This window comes from Eschrichtius robustus, chromosome 3 (assembly GCF_028021215.1).
Source record: "Eschrichtius robustus isolate mEscRob2 chromosome 3, mEscRob2.pri, whole genome shotgun sequence".
Classification (NCBI taxonomy): domain Eukaryota; kingdom Metazoa; phylum Chordata; class Mammalia; order Artiodactyla; family Eschrichtiidae; genus Eschrichtius; species Eschrichtius robustus.
The window spans coordinates 48,477,876-48,490,738 of record NC_090826.1 but is presented as its reverse complement, the minus strand read 5'-3'; the positions used below and the strand labels follow the sequence as shown (position 1 = coordinate 48,490,738).

The 12,863-nt window shown below is 45.9% G+C and overlaps 1 protein-coding gene across 1 annotated transcript in view; it reads left to right on the top strand.

Moving 5' to 3' along the window:
• Positions 1-12,863, top strand: part of DAB1 (DAB adaptor protein 1) — a 426,067-nt gene that overhangs the window by 370,576 nt on the left and 42,628 nt on the right. The gene's annotated exons all lie outside the window — the stretch shown is intronic.

Below are 12,863 nucleotides of genomic sequence, written 5' to 3'. Positions count from 1 at the left end.
CACATTAGGATGCTTTTGTTTGCTTATTTTACTTTGCACCTGTAATAGCCCCTTCTTCCGGAAGATTTGTCCTTAAGGTCATGCTTTGCTCCCCTCCACCATTTCCTGGGAACTCTAAGCCCAGATAAGGATTAATCCCACTCACTCCTAGAAATATACATTTCACCCCTTCCTGGTCCAGGAAGTCAAAAGCTTTGCATGGGGGCTAATCTTTCCTGTATCTTAAATATGTGAGTCTATTTCTATGTCAGGGTCTCTGAAATCCAGTGGCATAAATGCTTGCTGACAGGAAATGTTGGATGGCTAGAGAGTTAGGAAGGTTTCAGGAAAGAGGGTACAACTTGGGCAAAGCCTTGAAGGATGAGCAGGATTTGAACAGGCAAATGAGGCATGGAAGCACTTCTGGGCAGATCACTGGGGTCTTGGCTCCTGAGTCCATACTGCCTTTACTTAGCAGCACTCAGACCTGGTTAATTTCTCATCCGTTTCTCATCAATTTCCCTCTCAAAGACATTGGGGGAAGGGAGACAGGTAGTCTCCCTTTCTGCCAGCTGACTGACCATGCTGTCATGTTCTTTAGACAAATACCCTGGCCTCTCTGGGAATGTCAAAAATGCACATTCCTAAGTGGGGAAGAAAGTGTCTGCATTCATTATTTAGTGCTTTTTGCACTCTGTTAGCCTTTGGACATGATCTAGTTCCACAGTGGGGCATTCACAGCCTGCTGAAGGGCCCATTTCAGACCCTTTTATGCCCCACAGCACTGAACTTGGTTGAGACTTACCGTGAAGGTCACACTGTTTCAACGACACAGGCCTAAATCTTAGTATGACTTATGCCATTTTTGCTTGAGAAATACTCTGCGCTTTTCTTCTCCCCTCCGCTTACGCCCTCATGTAATATTCTTTGAGCTGAAAAAGATCTTTTATCCTTCACCTTTTGAATTGCCCAGTTTAAAAGCCTTTTATGTAGTCGTATTAGGCATAAAAGACTTTCTAATTATTGGTAATAATGAGCCAGTGAATTCTAGCTGAACTTTTTCTGGCCTTCAAAAGAGAGATTCTGAAAAGTTTGGCATCGTGGTAAATAGGAAGGACACAGATTGTCAAATGGATACGTTGACCTCTACATTAATTTCTTTTTGGTGAAACCCGGATTCAGAAATTGAAAGGAATGATCAGACCTCCCTGAGGTTCTTTCCTCCCTTTGTCAATCACTTTGACTTCCTGAGACTTTTTTCGCTGGGCTGCAAAGCGGAAAGTATGACCATCTGCTACCAACATCTCAGGCCTTTCGTGAGACTCACGCGGCAATGTGAAAGCATTTCCTGTGATAATGAGGGGTCGCTTTTATGAGACGCTGTGGAAGTAAAGGTTGAGGGATGGTATGTATTAGTTGCTTCTGTTTATTTTATGTGCTGTCCTATGATTAAGAGAAAGGCTCAGGTTTAATGACAAGAGAGGGCAAAACTGGGCTCAAGATGAGAAAGGAATTTCAGACCATCTGAGCTGATTTTCAGAAGAAGGGACAGCCTCTCAGAGTAGCGAGCTCTATGCCCCTAGGAGTATTCAAGCAGCAGATAAATGGTTCTATAAGGGAATCCTTGTACTGTAAAGGTGACTATAGTGGTGGACCTCAGAATCATTCATCTCCTCTGGCACTCCATTTGCCCCTATGTACTTAACTCGTCTTGCTGCCAGTAGCTCAGCTGCCAAGCCGTGTACCCCACAGGCCCCGTTCGTATCTTCATTATTATCACCTGGCTGTAAAGGAGCACACCCTGAAGTGCCCAGCAATAAGTTATGGGCTGGCCCTGTGAAGTTAGTGCTCTGGATGGGAAGAAGTTTACCAAGTATTATAATCAAGTCATATCACTGAGCAAGCATTGGGCACAGAGTAGGTGCTTAAAAAATTGTTCCTCCTTAGTTTCCTTCTAGAGAGCTTGAAATCAGGGCTCTAGATCTGTCTGTATCCTGAAAAGGAGCCAGGCTGGGAGAAACTGATAAACATCCCTGATGATCGGATATGAAGTCCAGGCCTCCATTCAGTTTCTTCCTTTGTTTTATGATGCCAGGACAGTAGCCATAAGTACCGTATCGAAAGCTAACGTAGCTGTGGGAAAAAGCAGGCAGACCCCACTGAGCATCTGCTCTGTGCCACGGACAGCCTAGGCTCTGGGTCTCGGCTTATCTCCTTCAGTAATCACGACCCTGCGAGGAGGTAGCTGTCATTTACACACAAGGAGTCTGAGGCTTCGAGAGGTCCCATAACTTACCCACGATCACAGAGTCAGAATTGGAACCCTACGTTGTTTTGACTCAGGCACCCACACAATTTCCACTAAAATATACTGCCTTTAGAATTAAAGAAAATGTAGAGTCCTCCATCTCCTGGTCAGAATCACCTGACCCTCACCTGCTCAGAATTAGTACTCAGGCCTCAGTTCCCATCTCCTATCACTCATTGTTTTTGAGCACTTAGAGCTCCGAAGGCCCAACACTCCTTGCCTGGCTGTGAACACCTCTCTCGACCTCTAGACTGAATTCTATGAGGGCGTGGCCGTGTCTAAGCCATTCCTGAACCCTCACTCTGCCTGGCACCCTTTCTTCATCCTGATGTTGAAAAGATATTTTTGAACGTTAAGGTGCACATCTCAATGAAAGCCACCCACCTCCGAAGCTCAGAAAGCTGTCCGTTTTGCCACCCCTTCCCCCAACCCTCCAAACTCCTTGGTGTTTTTCTACGAGACCCCTGTCCCCCAACAATCAGCATCTGCTTGGTTTTCCTTGCCCTAGATTTATTTCCATTTCTCTGTGGGAAGAGGCAATCCATTCATGTGAAGAATTTCAAGAATTCTCTGGACAACTCTTCCCTACACCCCCGTCCCCCATCGTTCATGGCAAATAAAATTTCATTCACAATTTAGCAGTTAGTTTTTCCTTTAGTTTGAAATCTGGATCAAGATGTTACCTAATTGGCTTAAATCTAATCTGAGCATTTGTCAGTTTCACTTCCTCATTAAGCGCCACACTGTAGAGAAATTATAATGATCACAACACAGTTAACATAGGTGTCACAAGGGAGGATATCATCCCGAAGTGAGGGAAGGGAATCTGAATCTGTGTATTCCCACAAATGAAAGAGAAGCTTGCCTCTTCTGATGTTTCTTGGGTGGACTTTGTTTTAGCTGTACTTAAAAATTTTCCTGGGATAGAATCCTAAACTTCTAGAATCTTAGAGTTAATAGGAACATTAAGAGATGCTATCTAGTTTAGCCTTCCCACCAAAGCAAGAATCCCCCAAAGTTTGTGATAAGTGCAGATGAACATCTCTGACTCTTGGGTTTCAATTCACATACCTGCAGTGACAGACCTTCATTACTTTTATAATCCCAGCCATCTGGTTGCTACAAAGCCCTTTTTTATTTATTTATTTTTTGGAGTTCCTTACAACTTCTATTCACTTATTTATTCATTCACTCATCCATTTAGCAAAGATTTACTAAGAGCCTCCTACCTACCAGACAGTGTTCTATTCCCTAGAGATATAAAGATGAATAAGACCAGCTGCTTAAGAATCTTAATGGTCTCAAGAAGAAGATAGACATATAAAAATAATTACAATCAGTATAATCAAGATTGTGAAAGGCTGTGTCCAAGATGCTATGGGAGCAGAGTGGAGGGGCAGTAAACTTTGCCTGAGTGGGTTTAGCGAGGTCTTCATCCAAGGGATAGAGTTTAGGTATAATCTTAAAAGATGATGGGAGTTTGGCACTGGAGAACGGGTGGAACAGTATTCAGGAAGAGGGAACTGAATGTTTAAAAGCACTGAAATGTGGAAAAGCCTCACGTATGCCAGGGGCTGATGAGCAGTCTGGGATGGCAGGACCACAGGATGCCTTCATGGGAAAGGAGACAAGGATACCAAGGGAAGCCGGCCCCGGGGAGCAAAGGGCCTGAAATGTGGTGCTGAGAAGCTGGGACTTGTGGGGAGGCCACTGTTGCTTTCAGGTGGTGGAGTGACACTGTTGGAGTTGTATTTTTCAACATCGCTCTGGTGGCCTGTGGCCGGTGGCTTGGCAGGCGGGGAGGAGACCGTCATGTGGCTAGTGGAGTTACCTATGTGTCTCTGTCAGGAAAACAGAGCCCACACCAGGCAGTTTAATAAAGGGAAATGAACACGCGGAACTAATTACCAAGATGTTAGAAAAGCTGAAAAGTCAAATGGGAAACAGTGGGCCAACCCAGATGAGTCACAGTTGGAAGTTGCTACTGGAGTGATCCCTAGCACTAAAAGGACAAAGGAAGGCAGTGGTGTGGGCAGAGCCCAGGAGCTGGGGCTGCCCGGTGGGAGCCGAGACCCTAGTGAAAGGGGCTGTGTGGTGGAAACCATGGATAGACTCAGCCATTGCAACAATACTGCCCAAAGAGGGCTTCCCTGGTGGCGCAGTGGTTAAGAATCTGCCTGCCAATGCAGGGGACACGGGTTCGAGCCCTGGTCCGGGAAGATCCCACATGCCGCGGAGCGACTAAGCCCGTGAGGCACAACTACTGAGCCTGCGCGTCTGGAGCCTGTGCTCCGCAACAAGAGAGGCCACAATAGCGAGAGGCCCGCGCACCACGATGAAGAGTGGCCCCCGCTCACCGCAACTGGAAAAGGCCCTCGCACAGAAACGAAGACCCAACACAGCCAAAAATAAATATAAATAAATAAATAAATTTATAAAAAAAAAAAAATACTGCCCAAAGAGAGCAGGGAAGAAATTCACTGTTTCTCCCTCCCTCCCACCATCCAATTTCTGACCCCTGCCTCCTGTTGGTCAAATTTAAGTGGAGATGGATTGGCAAGGGAGCCTGGGCAATGTAGTATACAGGGATCAGCCACTGTCAGTCAGCACAGAGCAGGGAAAGGCAAGAATGGTTCTGAGGGCAAAGCAGTGAGGAGTAGGCAACTGAGGACCACTGTGGGTGGGTCTGGACTGAGGGTGAGACCCTGCAGACAAGAGAAAGGGGGTAGGTAGGGGAGGCGTGTACATTTGAGTGGATGACAAGGGTAGATCCGGAAGGTCTCATGGATGTGGAGGGTGAGACAAACACAAGCTACATCCAAGGTGGCAAACTGGGAGGTCAGGTAACCAGGGAATCTGAACCAAACTCCCTGACTCCGCTCCCATAGCTCTGTCATTTACAAACATGCTGTTTTATCGCTCTGACTTCTAAGAGTGTTTGTACATCAGCCCTTCCATTCGCTGTCTTCAGGTTCTTGCCAAAGACAGTAGTAATCCCTCTCATCTTTTTCTCTGTTCTCAGTCCCTGACTCACGTTGGGGCCGGGTCACATTGTCGCCTTGAATGATATCTGGCTTTCTCTCCCAGGGTTGCAAATGAGGGCTCTCAGGAATGGAATCAGACAGAGTTGTAGACAGCTCACTGTTAGTCATTCCCGAAACTTGTTTCCCATAGATGCAAATATGGAGGAGATAAGTGTCAGCAGTTGTCTGGTGCTCTGCGTGCTCAGTTGTGTGTTGGCAAAAATCACATCTGGATAAAACAATGATCACTCCACTCCTCTGCTAAAATACCTACCACTGGTTTCCTGGAGGGATGGTCTTCAAGCTTTTGATAAAACCCAGAAATCTTTATTTGAATGAAATGTGCCTGGTAGCCGTCTATACAGACAGATGAAAGAGGAGATGTGGTTGGAACCCCAAGGCCCATCCGCCTGGAAGCCCCCTCCCCTCCTCTCCCTGAAGGACAGAAGGTTCTAGAAGGGAAGAGATGCAGAGAGGGTAGTGTGAGAACCACTGTCAAAGGAACCCACAGTTAGTTCCGTGGGTGGGAGAAGTTGGGCGGGCAGATGGGAGCTCCTTCACATGGCTTCCCAACAAGGTTTTGTTATTCGATGATCAAATTCTGAATGCAGATCGGGAGTCTGGTCTTTGGGAGGCAGTAACAGCAGAAAGAGCACAAAATGTGAAGTGATTCAGAGCTTTACACTTTTTTGTGTGTGTGTGTGGTGAAGGAAAGTGCAGTGTTTATTGCACGGAGCCCAGCAAGGAATCCAGGCAGCTAGTGCTTAAAAGACCTGAACTCCCTGATGGCTTTCGGGGAAAGGTTTTAAAAGACAGGGTGAGGGAGGGAGATCGTGGGGTATGTGCTCAGCTGGTGGACATTCTTCTGATTGGTTGGTGGTGAGGTAATAGGGAGTCAACATCATCAACCTTTTGGTTTCAACCAGTCTGTGGTCTAAGGGCTGTGGGCAGCATACGGTTAACTTCTTCCACCTGGTGGGGGTCTCAGTATCTGCAAAACACAGAGCTTTACACTTCTTAACTGTGTGACTCTAGGCAAGGTGCTTTATCTTTTGGATTCTTCTTAGTGACCAGTTAACAGTGTGGGGAGAGCTATTTCGCTGGGTTCCTGTGAGGATTAAATACGAGAACAGATGTGATCGCTGTCATGTTTGCCCAGAGTAGGTACTCAGTACCTGGTAGGCAACATGGGATGGCACTTAAAAGGGTGAGCCTTGAAGACTGACTACTTAGGCTTGAAAAGTGTCTCCTTCCATTACCAGCCACGTAACCTTGGGTGGGTTATTTAAACTTCTCTGCGTCTCGGTGTGTTCGCTTGTAACATGAGGATAATGACTATTGTGCCTACCTCATGGAGTTCTTTTGAGGACTTGAATAAGGTAACGCATGGAAAACATTTAGAACAGCACCTGACATATAGTAAGTACCCAATAAGTGTTAGCCATAGTCATTATTATGAGCTATTCTATGAACAAAGGACTGTACCAAGTATTTCAAGAAATATGACGATGAGTAAGACCTGGCTCAACCTCTAGGGTGCTTTAGTGTCCCTGGGGGCAGTAAGGGGCTGGAGTGCCTTCAGTTCTCCCTGCCCGAGCAGTAATGCCAACAAGATCAAGTTTAACAGGGGAGGGGGCTGAACCTGCAGGGGACTGCCAGGGCTGTGGGGTGAAGATAACAAACAGCTGTGACTACCACATGTTGAGCACCACCAAGCAAGGGCCCGTGGAAGGCGCTTAACGCCCTGCGTCAAGACATTTCCAAATAACCCTAAGATGTAGGTCTCTTCTCTACGGCAAAGGCAGTTGAAGATAAGAGAAGTTAAATCAGCACAGCCGGAAGAGGCATCACTAAGAATCCAATCCAGATCTCTCTGACCCTGAAGCTAGGGTGACCTAGTTTATCATCCAAACTGGGTCGCTTTTGAAACGGAAAGGGGGGTTGCTATTAATAATTCCATGAGGACAGTAGGCAGGAATGGGAGTGATCTTAGGCAGACCAGGGTGCAGGTCCATGCTACCCAAGCACAGTGAATGCTCTTCCCACTGGGTCCAGCTGTCTCTAAGACCAGAACGCAGTGAGAGTTCAAACAGAAGAGAGGCGCTCTCTATCCATTTTGTTCCTGAAACTCTTTGTCAATCACGCTACCCGTGCTAAAGCAAAGACAGTACTGTCCCCAAGATACAGGTGCCCCAATGCACGCCTGCTCCTTCAGTGGGCATAAACCAGATTCCTTGGAGCTCTGTGACATGGTAAGAAAATGGGATTCAGGGCTATCTGTTAACTGCTGCTGCTATGAGTCTATCCTTATTCCTCTACTACAGATCATTAACATTTACAGAACTTTAACTACAGCAACTCTAATGAGCAGAGCTGTAATATACAGTTTCCCCATAAACATCCATTGAGGCTGACACTCATTCTCTCCTGGTACAGTAATTCAGCATGTCTAGATAAGTCATCGTGTTGAGGCTCTTTCTTTCTCCCTTAACTGCTGTTATTAGTGGTCGCAGAAGAATAATGAACAAACTCCAGTTGTAAAAAAGGAGAAAGTGATAAATAAATGATCATGGAGAAGAAAAATATATAGATCAGCGACAGTCCCAACCTAAAGTGTAAAAACCTCGTTACAAGAAACAAGTATTTGCAGAGCACTTACTGGGGGCCAGGGAGGGTGTGCATTGCTTGGCAAGCTGTATCTAGTTCAGTGATTCCCAAAAACCGTATTGCCTAACTGTCATTGGTGACACTTTTAAAAACACAACTTCCTCGGCCCCCACCCCTATAGATCTACTTTTGTAAGGCTTGCATATATTTATATATAAAGGGAGATTTACAAAGTTCCCCCAATGGATTCCAACACTCCACTACGTTTATCTAGTTCAGTTAACATGACAACTATTATTTTCTCCATTTTGTGAATGAGAAGATTGAGGTTGGGTTGCTAAGGGGAGACGGAAGTAAAGTCTGATGATGCAGGGTGAGGCCCTTGCTTCTCCACTTGTGCATAAAGAATGGCTCCGTGTTAAGGTGACATTCACTCTCACATGTTACACCACTTTTCCCCCTCTCCACCTCCCATTTTTCTACCTATCAGAGTCCTGTCAGCATGCCATCATGTTTCTTTTCAGCAGCTTAGCAGCTGCCTTATCTCCAATATTATCCTGTTTCCCACCATTGCGTGCCGTCAACACGGTACTCTGGTTTTCTCCCCCTTTCCTGTGTTTGTAATCTCGTAGCCTTGTCTCTTTGTCTGTCTCTAGGCTGTTGTTTCCACTGTCACCTCAGAAGTCCTAGCCCCCTGACCCCTGTCATCGTTGTAGGGATAACACTTGCAGTGTGATTGGGCCGTGGTCCTCCAGAGAGGATGGCCGTGGACTTGGCAGGGACCTGAACTACCCGCTGTGGCTGCTCCTTCCAGAACCCTTACTTCTCACCCTCATCGTAAAACACACACTGTCTCACGCCTTTTGTTCTCCTCACCCTAGCATAATTCTTAAGAGTACGTACTTCAAAGCTCACCCACCTAGGTGAAAATCTAAGCTCTGCCATTTACTAGCTGTGTGACCTTGGGCAAGTTCATTGACCCTTCTGTGCCTCAGTTCCCTCCTCTGAAAATGAGGATAGCAATAACACCTACAATTGTCATGGTAATTAAATGAGTTATTATACGAAAGCACCTTAGAATCGTGGCTGGTTCATACAGAGGAACTTCCATCTAAGCATCAGCTATTATGATTATCATCCTGCTTGACCCCTGCTTGGCCAAGAAGGGATGAGGTCTTAATATTACTATTTAGCTCATTCCTTTCTCTTTAGACCAGAATGGACTGTTTAGGGTATGTTCTAGAGATAGAATCAGCATTTCTTAGAATAATTGGACGTCAGGGTGTGGGAGAGAGAGGGATCAAGAGTAACTTGTACATTTGGGGACTTGATGGATCTAGCAAAGCCAGAAATAATGATCTCAACCACTTGTGACATAAGCAGAGATACTGATTAAATTAAAAAGGTCTTTCATAGGACTTAGCAAGGATGCAGGTAAAGAGGGTCTCTGCTTGTGGGATCTGTATGAGATCTCATTGAATATGCCATCCTGTAGCCCTAGCTCCATTGTCTCCAGAGTTGGGGTGTCCAGCACCAGAGAACAAACAGGAAAAGAAGGCAGAGACTGGAGCACAGGTGTCAAAGTGACAAACGTGGTGTTCCCTTGACCCTATAGTAGTATGCACAAAGTGCCCCTTTTGTTTTAATTTTATAGTTTCTGCAATACTGGAAGGTACCTCCTAGAACTAGCCTCTGGTCACTTATGCATTTTTCTGTTCAAGCATTCTTTCCTTCCTCCTTCCACAAATACGGTCTAGTGTCCATCGTATGTCACGCACAGACACAGGTGCTATACAAGTCAGAGCAGGTCTCGTCCCTTGCACAGCTCACGGTTCATGGGAGAAGGCTGCCAACAAGCAAGTAAACAGGCACGCAGAGCACAAAACCGAACAGGAAAATGTGACAAGAGCTGGGAGCTGTGACTGCATGTAGGTAAATAGAGGAGGTCTCTAGGGACATGACACCTGAGCCAAGATCTGAATTACGGGAAGAAACCAACCAGATGGAGAGTAGGATCAGGACAGGGAAAGACAAGGGCAAAGGCCTTGGGGCAGGAGTGTTCTAGGGGTCCACCAGGAACACGGAGAAGACTGGTGTTGGCCAGAGTGTGGTGGGAAAGGGGAGAGTGGTGGCCGATGAGCTCAGACTCAGAGGCAGCAGCCGAGCATGGACAGTAGTAGAGGTAACGGTAAGGAGTTTGGATTTTATCCCAAGTGTAACAGAAGACGGTGGAGGGTTTTCATCAGGGCGGTGAACCTGATCTGATAATTTTTTTTTAAATTTATTTATTTATTTATTTATTTTTGGCTGTGTTGGGTCTTCGTTTCTGTGCGAGGGCTTTCTCTAGTTGCGGCAAGCGGGGGCCACTCTTCATCGCGGTGCACGGGCCTCTCACTATCGCGGCCTCTCTTGTTGCGGAGCACGGGCTCCAGACGCGCAGGCTCAGTAGTTGTGGCTCACGGGCCTAGTTGCTCCGCGGCATGCGGGATCTTCCCAGACCAGGGCTCGAACCCGTGTCCCCTGCATTGGCAGGCAGATTCTCAACCACTGCGCCACCAGGGAAGCCCCTGATCTGATAATTTTAAAATATCACTCTGGCTGCTGTGCGGGAGATGAACTTAAGGGGGAAAGTGTTAGAAGCAGCAGTCCAGGCAAAAGAGAATGCTGCCGAGGAGAAGGAGAGGGGCAGGCGGAGTTGGGGTACGTCCTAGAGATAGAATCAGAATTTCTCTAAAGAATGATTGGCTGTCAGGGTGTGGGAGAGAGAGGGATGGAGAATAAGTTTTACACTTGGAGATTTGAGCATCTAGGCCTGAGTTGGTAGCCTTTACAGAAATCAGAAGACAAGGGAAGAACAGGTTTGGGGAGATCAAAAATTCTTTGGACCTGTTAAGTTTGAGTCTGAACAGTATGGGATACAGTCATTTCACCATTTGCTGGGGACGATGGTTAGGCCAGGTATTGGCTGGACTTCGAGTAGTGAGGAACGTCGGAGATTGACTGCCACGCTCGAGCCGCTGATGGGTCTCGCCAATGGGAAGGACTTGAATTCAGAAGAAGATGCCATCCAGATATTAGAAGAGCTAGAAGAATAGCATATTCCTGTTCTTATAACTTTTTCTGGAACATCCCCCTAGTATTTCTTTGAAATTAGAGCCAGAGCCATTTACTCTGATTGCAAAGTCTCATTAGGTCAAATGACAGTGGATGCGACATCCTTTTTGGAGTTTACGATAGCAAATGCCATGTCTCTGTGAGTGCATACACACACGTGCACACACATACATGCTGAGCATTTGAAAACACCATAAGGACTACCATGCCCTCTGCCTTGTAAATCACGCTATCACCAAGTATCTTTCTGTTCAGTTTTCTGCTCTCTTGTATATGCAAGTTCATCCATTTACTCTTTCTGTTTTTTAAAATCTGTCAGTTCAATGTAGTTTCTTTTTGTGTGCTAGCCCCTGGGCTATTTAGACATTAGGAATACAAAGATGAATAAGATACAGTTTCCTATACAAGGAACTTAGTGTCACGAGGTCATAGTCTGTAGTAGAGAAGAGAGAAAGCAATCAACCATTATAACTGGACATGTGTGATGCCCAGAGGAGGATCATCTAGTCCATCCGGAGGGCCTTAGAGGAAGGCTTGGGACAGGTGACTAGACCCAAGTCTCCAGGGTCTCCTGACGAACAAGGATGGGAAGGGCAGCCCATCACAAGGAGTAGCTTGTACCAATGCCTGAGAGGGTAAGGAATATACTGAGAGACCTGTTAAGACGGCAGGTGAAATCATGACACAAAGTTACAAACTATTTATAGGTTGGATAATCAATCTGAGACAAGTATAGATAATGCTCTCGCAGCTTTCCTCTGACTTCAAACTTATAGGCTGCCTCCCAAGTCTAGACTGTTGGTGAACATCACCTCTCTTGATCCTTGGAATTCTGTGAAGGAGACATTTCTCTTGCTGTCTTACATATGAGCAAGCTGGGCTTTCCTTGGGGCCTTAGTTTCCTAGTTGTAAATTGTGAGCTGGGTTTCTCTGCTCTTACTTCTTTTTGCCTCCTCTCAGTCTGTTCACCCATGAGGGGAATTGTGATGGAAATAAAGGAAGTAGACTAGGAGTTGGGAACTTGGGGTTTCATCTCAGCTCGGCCCCTAACATTATCATGATTTTGAAAAACTTGAAAGCCTCAGTTTCTTCATCTGAAAAAAATACAGGGTTGAGTTGTGTTAGAGATCTCTATAGCCTCTTCTAATTTTACTCCTCTGCAATTCTGCAATTCTTAAGACTTTCAAAAATGCCATCAAATAGATCTATAAAATCATCATAGTATTCTGAAAGGATACTCCACTGAATCGTTGACCCACTAATGGAGGTATTACTACATGTCAGGTACTGTACTAATTAAGCTATTACCTCAAATCTTATACAGGGAAATATTCAGTCTTGTGAGGTGGACAGTTCCCTAATTTTACAATAAAGGAAAATTCAAGAGATGGGTAAACTAGTCAAATTCCAGTCGCATGAAAACAGAATTCTTGTTTTGGTCATTTGCAGTGGAGCTGGCTTCAGTCCTGTGAATGGCATTGCAGCAGTGAAAGTGGTCCATGCGCTGTGAAAATCCTCAGTGCGGTACCCCTGTCATAACTCTCCTCTTGCTCTGACCTGAATGGGCTTCCTCCCATTTCCCTCACTTGACTGTTACGGCTCAGAGAAGGAACAGCACCCCGGTGCTCACAATACTGGCCCAGTGTAGGCGTTCAAGCAGAGTTTATTAATTATGAAATGAATGCCTTGAGAGCTGAATCCAGGAACGAAGGAGTAAGGAAATGGATGCCTAAGATATAAAATCTGCATTCTTCCAGCGAAGAAAAGGAAAAGCATTTTACAGGGAACGGCTGTCAGAGCAGCAGGCAGAGCCCTCCATGACTATTTTTTCC